Consider the following 14,681-nt stretch of genomic DNA (forward strand, 5'->3'; position numbering starts at 1 on the left):
CGCCCGCGCCATCTTACTTCCTACAATCCTGCCCCCGCCCGCGCCGTCTTCCCTGCATCCCGCCCACGAGCCCGCGCCGTCTTCCCTGCATCCCGGCCTCAACCGCGCCGACTTCCTTCCCTGCATCCCGCGCCGACCCCGCGCTCCCATCCCATCCCCGCGCTCCCATCCGCTACCCCATCCATCTCGCTGCTGATGGCGCCCATCGTTGGAGGCAGGGTGGGCGAGGTCGCGCGTGTGTCTCCGGTCGTGGTCGTTTCGTTTGGGCCGACCGTGGGGCGCTACTGTTTCCATCCTCCTCCTCTGACTTCTCTGCTTCGTCCGATCCCCTCTCCCCCACCTGCCAGACTCCCCGTCGTCCACCGCTCGCCGCCCCCGGCCGCCATCCAGCCGCCGGTACAGGGCTCATCCTCCCGGTCGCAGCCGTGTCCAGTTCCTTCACGAAGAGAGGCGCGTAGACTGGGGAGCTAGAGCGAGGACAAGGAGACGAGGGAAAGGATGCAGCAGATGACTGGGTGAGGGCCGACTCCTCCGACTTCAGGGGCGACTGTCTCGCCCTCCCGCAGGTATCCATCTAGCTCCTCCTCCTCCTCGCCGCCGCCGCCTCGATCCTGTCCTGGATTGGAGTCTCACCCTACCCCCTCTAACAAAGTAACAATCTCACGATTTTGCGATTTCGTGCAGCGGGCACACTGCTGTTATCATTAGCAAGTCCAAGGTGGTCGTCTTCGGTGGATTCGCCAACAAGCGCTTCCTCGCTGATGTTTCCGTCTACGACGTAGGTAATATAATTCCTCTCCAATTCTCCGACTGTCCGCTTGTCGTGCCAATTTGCCTGCCCACGTCTTCGAGCAATTTGTGCACACGCTGCAACTCATCTTAAGGGTTATTAGATTGAGGGACGTAGATTGCATTTACATGCTTGAGATTGTTATGGATGGGTTGATGGAGCATATGCATTGGAAGGAAGAAAGAGCTTGGCCTTACAAACTTCTGGATGCAACTTATGTTGCAGAGAATAAACTATGGTACACACCTGAGTGCACTGGTAATGGGTCGAATGGGCAGGCCGGCCCAAGCCCAAGGGCTTTTCACATAGCTGTTGTCATTGACTGCAACATGTTCATCTTTGGTGGCCGATCTGGGGGCAAGCGGTATGCAGTCCGCCAGATCTGTTGGTCAATCGAGCGTCAGGATTGTTAGCTTCTTAGTTTGGCGAACTAGGGGATGGGTTGGTCTGGGTGGATCTTGGGTTGCGGGTCTACGGCCGAGCCGCATGATCTTTGATGCAATTTCGTCTGAGGATGCTGCTTGCATGAGTACACAGATTGTGCTTTTGTTTCTGAATCCACCTCACACAGTCCAATTTCTTACAGTGGAAAAGAAGTCCCATCCATCCATTTGCATTTCATATTTGGTCGTATGCTAAGCTATTAGCTATATGTTTGTTTGTCTATTATCTTTACCAGATTAGAGCAATTAGTATATCATTACCTTCTCTATTCACCCATTTTTTTGTATTCAGTTATGTATCAAATGCAGTTTTGATATTTGATAGGAGAATGGTAGACCATTGCGAGGGCAGTGGAGGAGTTGGGCGACATGGTCAGACGAAGGCAGGGCAAAGCCACCTCCAGTAGCCACGAGGCTGCATCGCGAGGGCGGTGGAGGAGCTGGGCGACGAGGTCAGACTAAGGTGAGGTGAAGAATCACTGTTGGGCTGCATCAGTCAGCACCCTCTAAGGGAGGAGGATGCATATGATGCGGCAGCTTAAGAGCATCGCCTTCGGCTGCTGGTCAGTCCAATCCGGTGAGAGCTCCAATTATCGGTCCATCCCACTGCTATTGGTGGTTTGGGTACCCGCATTGGGTGTTTTTTAGATAGCAAACATTTTTTTAGATTGTCATAGGACTTGGACTTGTGAAAGCGCTAAGAAAAGAAGTAGATTCGACTGAAACTTTTCTAATTTATTTAGTGCTCAATAATATTCCATACTGACGTTACATATTGTCTTTATTAAATAAGAGGCGGTTCATTATCTTGTCTTTATTAAATAAGAGGCGGTTCAATAAAATTTTCAGTTACATTCTACTGTCTTGCTAATATCTATTATTGGCGCAGATATATATGTAATTACAAGAACAAAAAGGATTAACCAACCTTACTGGTATAATATGTTATTGAAAATTCCTATTTATGAAAGTAAGGTTGTTTAATATTATTATTTCAGTAAATTCTATTTCAGTTCGAGAACCTTTTTGCACACCAACTGTTTTGTTTATGTTTATATGTTATATAATAATAGAGTAGTAGAGATTTTGGTACTACCTAATTAGATGTTGATGTTTACTCTATTTCAGTTCTAGAAATATTTTGCTGATCAGTAAAAAATCAAACATGATACTTTTCCATAAAAGGTTGTTTTCCTGTTCTATTTGTTGTACGTAATACATATATTTTGCCCAAGGTTAGCCCCCCTGGTCTCGCACACCTGCGGCGGAGATCGGTCCAAGTTTAGTCTCTAGCGTTTGGCTGATTAGTCGGTTGTGGTGCTCTTCTGCTTGTTTGCTTCTAGGACAAATTGCTAGACATGACCAGCGTTTCGCGCCTGTTCCCGATCACCGACCGGCTGGGGTTGCTCGCCACGGGGATCGCAGGTGACCTCAGCAGTGCTTGCTTCTCATGTCATTTCTGCCAGAATGCTTTGCGGAATGTACCTAAATATATGAAGTCCTGGATTAGTGTCCTATCTTTGTTTTCTATATCATCCTCAACCTTTTCTTCCCTAATAATGTCATTTATTTTCTAAAATACATGATTTAGAGTTTAATGGTTGGAGCTCAATTTGTTTTTAGTGCCACAAACACTTTAAATGATAGGGTATTTTAATTTCGGGGCACTATTTTGAGGCCCCTCGTTGGAGATGCTCTTACGGTTTTTGGGGTGATGATGCCGGGGAGTTTTGGGGTAATGGTGTAATACCCATGGCATAGCATGAGGGCGTTTGAAAATTTAAACTACTAGGTGTATCCTCAAAATTCTTCTATGAACCTTTTTAAATTGAGTTCTTTAGACTTGCATTTTGGTTGGTTGACACACCAACATGCTGTAATCATATTCAATTTGATAATCTGAAACCTTTGGTCATACACAGCAGAGGGTCAATTCGACTGTCATCATTAACGCACACATATAATGCATTAATGCATCACATTGTAGAAGTTGGTGTAAATTCTAATGATCTGTTTGGTTTTACTGATTGATGTGAGCTATTTCTGCCTTATGTTCATGAGCATGGAATGCATTATTGCTAGCTAAGCTTGACACCACTTCAAGCAAGGTGGCTCTGCCAATTTATTACTTCTGTTTCTAGTCACCATTGCATCTGACCATTGGCTTGGTACCTTGTTAAACATTACACAATTGCCATTAAATTTAACACCTGAAATGGTTTAGAATTTTCTGTTCAAATTTGAACCAACTCGAATCACCATTACCAGTACTGCCACGTGGAGCACCAAAGATGGTAACATCAAAACATGACATAATAGTTATTTTTATTTGCATGCTTGTTTTAGAATGCCGATAATCATATTTTTCTTCTTCAATCATCATTACAGGTGAGGGGAGATCATTGGCACATGAGGCAAAGAATCAAACTGCAGAATTTCGTTTCAATTGGGGATATGAAATGGCTCCTGATGTTTTGGCACAATGGTAAAAAATGAGCTCAAGGAAATATATAGTATATCAGGACTTCAGACTGGCAGTGCCTATAATTGCTTGATGACATGAAAGCCGCAGATTCAGTTTCGGTATGTTACAATTTTTAGAGCACTATGACTAGCCATTCAGTTTCGGTATGCAATCAATTTTTAGATGCAATCAATTGAGAGATCCCTGCTGTGAATCATCTAGGCCCCTTTGGAAATGTTTTGGTAATTAATGACAACTGCTTGTGGACTAACGATTCTTGGAGAAATAAGAATGCAGGGTTGGACCACATAGAACAGGAAATGTTGAAGAATCATACGCATTGGTTGTGGATCAAATGAAGGGAAAGGTATAATATAGGTTTCACTTTTGCCGGTCTTGAGGAGTTTAGAGAAGATACCTGACCGGATTAGTAGGCTAGATAGCCGTACTATTAAGAGGGGTCAATGACTCAGATCTGTGTAAAACTTAGTGCCTCATAGAGCATCAAGTAGTTGCATTTGCATGAGGACTAACAGCGCTTCTCATTTCGTGAGTTAAAAGTTCATTCAAAAACATGTTTGAAAAAATTGCGAAGTCATGGTCGCGCGGACTCTCTCGCACTCTTTGCTTGAGATTGCATTCTAGTGAGAGATTGAGGGTTCCTAGTGCATTTGCATCATTTGGTGATTCTTGAGGCACTAGGTGGTACACCGAGCAAGCGTCGTTGGCTTGTTACTCTTGGAGGTTGCCGCCTCCTAGACAGCTCGGGTGATTGTCTCCGTCGAGCTCTCCAAGAAGATTGTGGAGAAGTCGCGGTGTGGATTGTGAGGGGTTCGCGCCTACCTCGCCGGAGCGGCAAAGGTGACATTAGTGGAATCGAGGTATTGAGTGATTTCTTGTCCACTTGGCTCAAAGATCAAGTCGTGTCTTGATAGAGGAGCAAGTGAGAGCTTGAAGTCCACCTCAACGTGGATTAGGGGTGATCGGCAAATCACCGATACCACGGGATAAATTTCGGTGTCTATTTCTTCTAGCATTACTTATTGCCTTGCAATTGATTAGTGCTTTGCTTATTGTCCTTCAAGTATTCAATCTCCGTAGTTGTCTTTCATACATTGTTTACTTATTGACACTAGATAATTTATTCCTCTTGTTGTATTGATTAAATTTATTTAGTATTGTTGTTTTTAGTCAAAACCGTCTATTCACCCCCCCCTCTAGCCGGTGTCCTAGATCCTACAAGTGGTATCGGAGCCAAGGACTCCATTGTTTGTGGATCTAATCATCCCGGAGTGGGACAAAATGGCTAGTAACAACAATGTGCACATTGGGAAGCCACCACACTTTGATGGAAACAATTATGATTATTGGAAAATAAGAATGTCAATGCATCTTAGAGCAATGGGTGGAAAAATTTGGCCAATTGTTAGGGATGGATTTGTTGTGTTGAAGGAAGATGAACCATCCGTTAGTGATAATGAGAATATTCTCACAAATGATCAAGCTATGAATGTCTTTTATGATGCTCTTGATATAAATGAGTTCAATCGTATCAAGAATCTCACAACCACTCATGAGATTTGGATAAAACTAATGGAAATTCATGAAGGAACTACAATTGTGAAGAGTGCCAAACTATATGTGTGCAAAGGGAAGTTTGAGCAATTTATTATGAAAGAAGATGAGAGTGTATCCGATATGTTCAATCGGTTGAATGAGATAGTAAATGAACTCAAAGGACTTGGTTTTAATGTACCGGATGTGGATTTCACACACAAGTTCCTTAGATCACTTCCGGAGAAATATGAGACTATTGTGACAATGCTAGTAAGGAGTGATCTATCTACAACTTCTCCAACCGAAGTATTGGGAGAAATTCTCACTCAAGATATATTTAAGAAGTCACAAGCCGATGCTTTGAGTTTGGCAAAGAAGGTGAAAAATGAATCTATTGCTCTCAAAGCCAAGGCATCAAAGGCAATTGAAAAAGAAGATAGCAATGATGAAGAAAATGAAAGTGAGAGTGATGGTGACATGGATTTATTTGTAAGGAAATTCAATAAATTCATGAAGATGAAAAGAGGTCAACCTAGAAGAGGTCAAACATCTAGAAGAAATGCTTTCAATGATAGAAAATGTTTTGAGTGTGGGGAACCCGGTCACATTGCCATGAATTGCCCAAGCAAGAAGAAGAAGGTCAAAGATGAAAGTGACAAGAAGAAAAAGAAATACTATAACAAGAAGAAAGATGGCAAAGCCTACTTAGTTGAATGGGACTCGGATGATAGCTCGGATGATGATGATGACACCTCATCCAGGCTTAATGCCGGAATTGCCATCAAGGAAGCTCCCTCACTCTTCTCATCCCCCCATTGTCTCATGGCAAAGGGAGATGCTAAGGTAAAAATCATCACCGATTTAAATGATATAAAAGATGATGATGATATCGATGATGTTGATGATGATGGCTATTCATATGATGATCTTGTTAGAATGTTAGGTGAGGCCGATGACTACATGCACAAAGAAAAAGAAAAATTTAAGACCTTGAAGGAATTGTATAAAAACCTCCAAGTGTCTTTTGAGGAGCTCAAGACCTCTCACAATGACCTCAAAGAAAATTGTGAGAAGCTTGCGGATGCTCAAAAATCATCTATTGTGCATGAAGTTGAGGTGGTCACTAAGGATGTTGGAGTCACTTGTGACTTACTTGATAGTCTTACAAGTGAACCACTACCTACTAACTCTATTTGTGATAAATGCAAAATTTCTCTCAATGATAACATTGCTCTTGATGAATCAAAAATTATTGTTGAGAATGAAGTGTTAGTAGATAGAATAAATACTCTAACTCATGACCTAGAAAAGGCATATGGTGGTAAGACTAAATTGGATTTCATATTGGGAAGTCAACGATGCTCACTTAACCGTGAAGGTCTTGGATATGTTCCCAAGAAAGGAAATAATGCTTTTGTAAAGCAAAAGACATTGTTTGTGAAAGAATGTGACAAAGTGTGTCACAAGTGTCACAAAAAGGGACATGTTAAGAAGAATTGTCCCAAGTTCAAACATGTATCCTCCACTTGTTTTGAGCATTGTTATGTTCTTTCTCATAATGCAAAAGGTGTTTATGCTAAATTTGTTGGTACTTCAATTGTTGGAAACAAAAAGAAAGCTATTTGGGTACCAAAGACCTTGGTCACTAACATCCAAGGACCCAAGCAAATTTGGGTACCTAAAAGAGATTGATTTCCTTTTGTAGGTAAACTACAAGGCGGGAGGGAATCATTGGGTGTTGGATAGTGGATGTACTCAACACATGACCGGGGATATGAAAATGTTTACCCAAATGAGTGAGGAAGATTGCTCAAATTATGATAGTATCACATTTGGAGATAATCGTAAAGGAAAGGTTAAAGGTTTGGGTAAAATTGCTATCTCAAATGATCATTCTATATCAAATGTGCTATTGGTTGAGTCTTTGAATTTTAATCTACTTTCCGTAGCTCAATTATGTGATTTAGGATTTTGTTGCAATTTCACGGTTGAAGATGTTATTATCTCTAGTGTTGATGGTAGCAATCTTAAGTTTAAAGGTTTTAGACATGAAAATCTTTATCTTGTTGATTTCTCATCTAATGAGGCAAAGCTCACAACTTGCCTATTTTCAAAAGCTTCACTAGGTTGGTTATGGCATAGAAGACTTGGTCATGTTGGGATGAAGCAACTCAATCAGTTAACCAAGCATGACTTAGTTCGAGGCTTAAAAGATGTGAAGTTTGAAAAGAACAAATTGTGTAGCTCTTGTCAAGCCGGTAAGCAAGTGGCAAACACTCATCCAAATAAAAGTCAAATGTCCACTCATCGACCTTTGGAATTACTTCACATGGATTTATTTGGGCCCACATCTTTTGTAAGTATTGGTGGTAATTCTTATTGTCTTGTGATTGTGGATGACTATTCAAGATTTACTTGGGTTTATTTTCTACGAGACAAATCCAATGTGTTTGAAACATTCAAGTCATTTGCTATATTGGCTCAAAATCAATTTGATTTCGACATCAAAAAGGTTAGAAGTGATAATGGGTCGGAATTCAAAAATGCAAGAATTGATCAATATTGTGATGACAAGGGTATCAAACATGAATTCTCTTCCAAATATACCCCGGAACAAAATGGTATTGTTGAAAGAAAGAATAGAACTCTTATTGATATGGCAAGGTCTATGTTAGCGGAATATAATATATCGGATTCTTATTGGGCCGAGGCAATAAATACCGCTTGTCATTCATCAAATAGACTATATTGTCACAAGCTCTTGAAGAAAACTCCATATGAATTGCTCATTGGTAGAAAGCCAAATATCTCATATTTTAGGGTATTCGGTTGCAAATGTTATATTTTGAGAAAGGGGAGCCGACTTTCTAAATTTGAGGAGAAATGTGATGAGGGTTTTCTTCTTGGATATTCATCAAATAGTAAGGCTTATAGAGTCTTCAACAAAACTCATGGTATTATTGAGGAAGCATATGATGTTGAGTTCGATGAAACAAATGGGTCTCAAGATGAGAGTGATAATCTCGATGATGTTGGGGGGACTCAATTGATAAATGCAATGAAAACAATGGCCATTGGTGAAATAAAACCAAAGGAAGATGATGATGAAGATAGTGTGGTTGTCATTCCTTCATCCTCAACTATAAATGAGGAAGATCACCAAGGCCAACAACTTAATGAAACCATGGATACTCATGATCAAGGTACTTCAAGACCTTCGGTTCCTCCTAATGCTTCATCAAGCAATTATCAAACGGTATCAAGAATTCATCATTCCATTGTGAAGGATCACCCGGTTGAACAAATTGTGGGTGATATTAGTAAGGGTGTTCAAACTCGTTCTCGCATAGCTTCATTTTGTGAACATTTCTCTTTTGTATCTTGTATGGAACCTAACCGTGTAGATGAAGCTCTACTTGATGTTGATTGGGTGAATGCAATGCATGAAGAATTAAATAACTTCGCTCGAAATGAAGTTTGGGAGCTTGTTGAGAGACCAAAGAACCACAATGTTATTGGTACAAAATGGGTGTTTCGCAACAAGCACAATGAAGATGGTGTGGTAGTAAGAAACAAGGCAAGATTAGTTGCACAAGGATATACTCAAATTGAAGGATTGGATTTTGGGGAGACATTCGCTCCCGTAGCAAGATTAGAAGCAATCCGGATTCTACTTGCTTATGCTTGTGCACATAATATCAAGCTCCACCAAATGGATGTAAAGAGTGCCTTCCTAAATGGTAAGATTAGTGAACTAGTGTATGTTGAACAACCTCCCGGTTTTGAGGACCCCAAAAGACCTAACCATGTGTTCAAGCTTTCTAAAGCTCTCTATGGGCTTAAGCAAGCTCCACGCGCTTGGTATGAAAGGCTTAGGGATTTCTTGCTTTCCAAAGACTTCAAAATTGGGAAGGTTGACACTACCCTATTCACTAAAAGAATTGGCAAAGACTTATTTGTTTGTCAAATCTACGTTGATGATATTATTTTTGGATCTACTAATGAATTATTTTGTGAGGAGTTCGGAAAAATGATGTCAAAAGAATTTGAAATGTCTATGATAGGAGAATTGAGCTTCTTTCTTGGCCTTCAAATCAAACAATTGAAAGATGGAATTTTTATAAGTCAATCAAAATATTTGAAGGACATGCTCAAGAAGTTTGGTTTAGAAAATGCTAAGCCTATCAAGACTCCAATGGCAACAAATGGTCATCTAGACTTAGATGAAGGAGGTACTATGGTTGATCAAAAACTTTATCGTTCAATAATTGGTAGTTTGCTTTATATTACCGCATCTAGGCCCGATGTCATGTTTAGTGTATGCATGTGTGCTCGATTCCAAGCTTCACCTAGAGAAATTCACTTGAAGGCCGCTAAAAGAATTCTAAGATATTTGAAGTATACTCCCAATATTGGTCTATGGTATCCCAAAGGTGCTCACTTTGAATTAATTGGATATTCGGATTCGGACTATGCGGGGTGCAAAGTTGATAGAAAAAGCACCTCCGGTTGTTGTCAATTTCTTGGTAGATCTCTTGTTTCATGGTCTTCTAAGAAACAAAATTCGGTTGCTCTATCTACCACCGAGGCGGAATATATATCGGCCGGAAATTGTTGTGCTCAACTATTATGGATGAAACAAACCTTATTGGATTATGGAATTATTTTCAAGAATGTGCCTCTCATGTGTGATAATGAGAGTGCGGTAAAATTGGCTACCAATCCGGTCCAACACTCAAGAACCAAGCATATTGATATATGACATCACTTCTTAAGGGATCATGTTGGCAAGGGAGATATCTCTATTTATTCCATTGGCACGGATGATCAATTAGCAGACATTTTTACAAAGCCTTTGGATGAAACAAGATTTTGTTCTCTAAGAAGTGAAATGAATGTGATCGATCTCTCAAATGTGGCTTGAAGTTGATCACACATGTGTCGTATTGCAACTCGGGTCTAAATATGCTCTTTATGCTATTTATTTGGTATTTTTGGTGCATTTTTCATTCCGAATTGCTCTAGATAGTTTAATTCAAAAAATTTTGCATTACTCAATTACATCATATGTATATGCATGCATACTAACTCTTGGATTGGTCAAAATGTCCATATATGAGCCCCAATTCGAATTCGAAATTCAAAATCAGCAAGTGGACAGCAATTGGAAAAATGAGTATCAGGCCGCGGACCGTCCGCAGCATCAGGCACTGGACAGTCCGATCAGCCTCGCAGACCGTCTGAAATCGTCAGGGCGCGGACCGTCCGCCGCCCCAGCGCGGACCGTCCGCGACAGGGCAGTAAACCTAGACAGAGGCCGCAGCCGTGTCATTTGTGCTCATTTGCTATTTCTCCCTTGCTCTTCACTCGCCAAATACTCTCCTGTGTCGAGTGTGCGCGGACGGTGCAGTAAAGTTGCGCGCGGACAGTCCGATAGCTTGTGGAAACATTCCATCAACATGTCTTCATCACGGTATCTTCAAATCTTGTGGATTTCATCAAATGTTTTCTATTTCGAGATTATTTGGGTTTCCTCTCTGATCTGCGATTGAGCCGTAGTTTTCAAAATCTAATTGGTGGGATTGTTAGTTCTCCTCAATATGAATGCTATGCAAAATTTTGAACTCGTTTGGATGAGTATTCTCTGCAAAATCATCAAATTCAACATTTGTGGTGGCTAGGGTTCTTGGAGTCGCCCCTGGTCGGTCGCGGACCGTCCGCCTGGTGGACGCGGACCGTCCGGGCCTCTGGCGCGGACCGTCCGGCCCCCTAGCGCGGACCGTCCGGACCCTGGCAGAGCATTACAGTTCCATTCCTCTTATTATGGTGATTGATATCAACTATTTAGTCATGGATGTTTGTCACATTATTGCAGTGGTTTTGGTGGTCTCCGCAAGAAACTTGCAGGTCGCTTCAAATCAAAGCGTCCTCGTGGAGGTGATGATGATTATACACCGACCACTGATTCAGAGGCCCAATCCTCAGCTGGGGGCACTGAGTCTATGGATACTGAGGACCTTCCCCATGTTCATCCTGATTATCCCATTGACATTTCTGGGTGGACCTTTCCAAAGCGCAGGTTCTCTATGGCTGAGTACTGCTCTAGGCGGACTGTGAACCAGTACACTCTGCCATCTGATACAAATATCCAGTTTTTCCATACTCAGCTGCAGTTTGATGTCTTTTGGGGCACCCTGGTGGATACCAATTTTCACAAGCATCAGGTGATTGATTGGTCCTTCTTGCTCAGTCAATCAGTCATGGAGGGTCTCATCCCTAAGTTTGAAACATGTGGATTATATCAGTTTATGGGACAACACACAGATTTCAATGAAATGGCTGTTAAGCAATTCTTGGCTACCTCAGAGATTGATATTGAAGCAGAATCTATCACTTGGATGACTGGCTTCAAGCGCTATTCTGCTTCCTTTGCTGACTTTGCCGCTGCAAACAATCTGGACTATGGCACCATTTCTGCTGGGCTGGATCTTTATACTGAAGATAATTTTGAGGATTTTGTGCAGTTTTATGAGCCAGCCAGGCTTGGTATACCCAGGAGGTTTGGAGAGACAGCAGGACTCAGACATCATCCTGTTGTAATCAACAAGATTGCCAGAGTCACCATTCTTCCCAAGAGTGGTGATAAGAGTAAAATACGGGATAAGTTCTGGAACATCATCCAGCACATCATGAATGGTGAAGTCATGAATATTGTTCTTTTCATGATGAGGCAGCTTAATGATTTGAAAATGGACAAAAATCAAAATTTAGCATATGCTCCTTACATTATGGCTCTCATCAAATCCAAGACAAGATTTGAGGGCCCTTGTGAGATTGTTCACACACCATTCAGGCCTTTTAAGAATGAGATAGGGTTTCTCACCAGGCCACTCACTCCCTTTCCAGATGATGAGGAAGACCCTGGCTATGAGGGTGGAGCCGCTCCTAATGTTGAGGGCCAGCAGATGCCTCCTCCTCCACCTCCTCCTCAGCCTCAGCACTATTGGGAGCCTGCTCCAGGATACTTTGATCCTTATTTTCACAATCTGCAGCAAGGGCTTGAGACTCACATTGATACTCGCTTTGAGGGCCTAATGACACATGTGGATCACCGCCTCGATGACATGCAGTCTCGATTTGACAGTAACTGGGATGCACTCAACTCTGAATTTTCTGAGTTTCGCGATCAAATTCACACTAATGTCACTGATCCCATCATGTCCCGGCTGAATAATATGCAACAAAGTTTTCAAGATAACATGGGTGCTCTCTCCAGTCAATTTGACAATCTTTCTACAAATGACAACATGCATGATATAAGTTAGAGGCAGCAGCAGCTCCAGCAGGATTTTAGCCAGTTCTCCTCCCTGTTTGACACCTTCAGCACTCATTATTACAACATGCATCCTCCGCCGAGTGATCAGTGAGGTTTCTCCTTTGTGGCAATTGATGCCAAAGGGGGAGAGAAGTGGAAGAGAAGTTGTCTGGCGTCTCCTTCAGGGGGAGTTGGTGGTTTTATGTGGACATTAAGACCATGCATATGCATTTTACCTTTTCATGACATTTTACCTTTTCATGACGCTTGCATTAGTTTATGTCTTACGTTTTTGGAACTGGTTTGATCTGTTAACTCTATGTCGTATGTCTGTGGACTATTATCTGTAATATTCTGTGGGATGAACTATGTTTTAGTTCAAATTACTCTGTATGGTTAATCGAGGTGTGATTATAATTGCTGCGCTCACTCTACGGATCATCTCTTGTATGCCTCGATAACCATGATTGTAGGAAAGTCTCCATCAAACTCCAATATATTATGTGTGTTATATCTTCAGCTTCAAATAATCCTGCACACACTTAGGGGGAGCCCTTCTTACATATTGAGTTTTCATTGGGATTTATCTATCTCTCGGACAGAACTTCAAATCAAGATAAGTCTTATAAAACTCATCTCCAAGATCTATCTTATACCTTAGGTATGAGAGAGATTTGGAGAAACTAAACTTCTCTTTAATATACTATGTGGTGTTGTCATCAATTACCAAAAAGGGGGAGATTGTGAATCATCTAGGCCCCTTTGGAAATGTTTTGGTAATTAATGACAACTGCTTGTGGACTAACGATTCTTGGAGAAATAAGAATGCAGGGTTGGACCACATAGAACAGGAAATGTTGAAGAATCATACGCATTGGTTGTGGATCAAATGAAGGGAAAGGTATAATATAGGTTTCACTTTTGCCGGTCTTGAGGAGTTTAGAGAAGATACCTGACCGGATTAGTAGGCTAGATAGCCGTACTATTAAGAGGGGTCAATGACTCAGATCTGTGTAAAACTTAGTGCCTCATAGAGCATCAAGTAGTTGCATTTGCATGAGGACTAACATCGCTTCTCATTTCGTGAGTTAAAAGTTCATTCAAAAACATGTTTGAAAAAATTGCGAAGTCATGGTCGCGCGGACTGTCCAGCCCTTGGGGGCGGACCGTCCGCGATCCTCCAGAGAGGTCCGAAGTCTGACCATTTGTGTGGACACTTTGTTCTATTGCACTGCGGACCGTCCGGGCCTTAGGGCCGGACCGTCCGCAGTCATGACCAGAGAAGGGTGGCTTCGGGCCTGTCCCTAAATTATAGGCGGACGGTCCGCCTGTAAGGGGCGGACGGTCCGCATGTGTAGAACTTGTTTTTGGACAGGGACTGTGTGTTTTTATAGATTTGTACTACGGACTGTCCGGGGGACCAGTCCGGACAGTACTGTCTCAGGTCGCGGACCGTCCGGGATTTATAGTCGGACGGTCCGCGTGTGTTAACCTCTTTTGATCCGAGACTCGGGTGTTTCATTCTGCCAGGTCGCGGACGGTCCGGCCTTGAAGGGCGGACTGTCCGGACCCACCTTTTGAGTCAGCTCTGACATGTTTTCAAACGGTCTTTATAGCCGTTATATGTACGGCGGACCGTCCGGCCCTAGGGCGCGGACGGTCCGCGTGTGCGCAGAACTGCCACCTTTTGCACATAACGGTTGGATTTTGTTGGAGGGGTATAAATAGAAGGGTAGCTCGTGTGAGAGAGCTCTCTTGGCCATTCCTTGCACACATTGAGCTCATTTGTGATCCTCCAACTCACTCTCTCACACTCTTTGCTTGAGATTGCATTCTAGTGAGAGATTGAGGGTTCCTAATGCATTTGCATCATTTGGTGATTCTTGAGGCACTAGGTGGTACACCGAGCAAGCGTCGTTGGCTTGTTACTCTTGGAGGTTGCCGCCTCCTAGACGGCTCGGGTGATTGTCTCCGTCGAGCTCTCCAAGAAGATTGTGGAGAAGCCGCGGTGTGGATTGTGAGGGGTTCGCGCCTACCTCGCCGGAGCGGCAAAGGTGACATTAGTGGAATCGAGGTATTGAGTGATTTCTTGTCCACTTGGCTCAAAGATCA

This window comes from Zea mays, chromosome 6 (genome assembly GCF_902167145.1).
Source record: "Zea mays cultivar B73 chromosome 6, Zm-B73-REFERENCE-NAM-5.0, whole genome shotgun sequence".
Taxonomy (NCBI): domain Eukaryota; kingdom Viridiplantae; phylum Streptophyta; class Magnoliopsida; order Poales; family Poaceae; genus Zea; species Zea mays.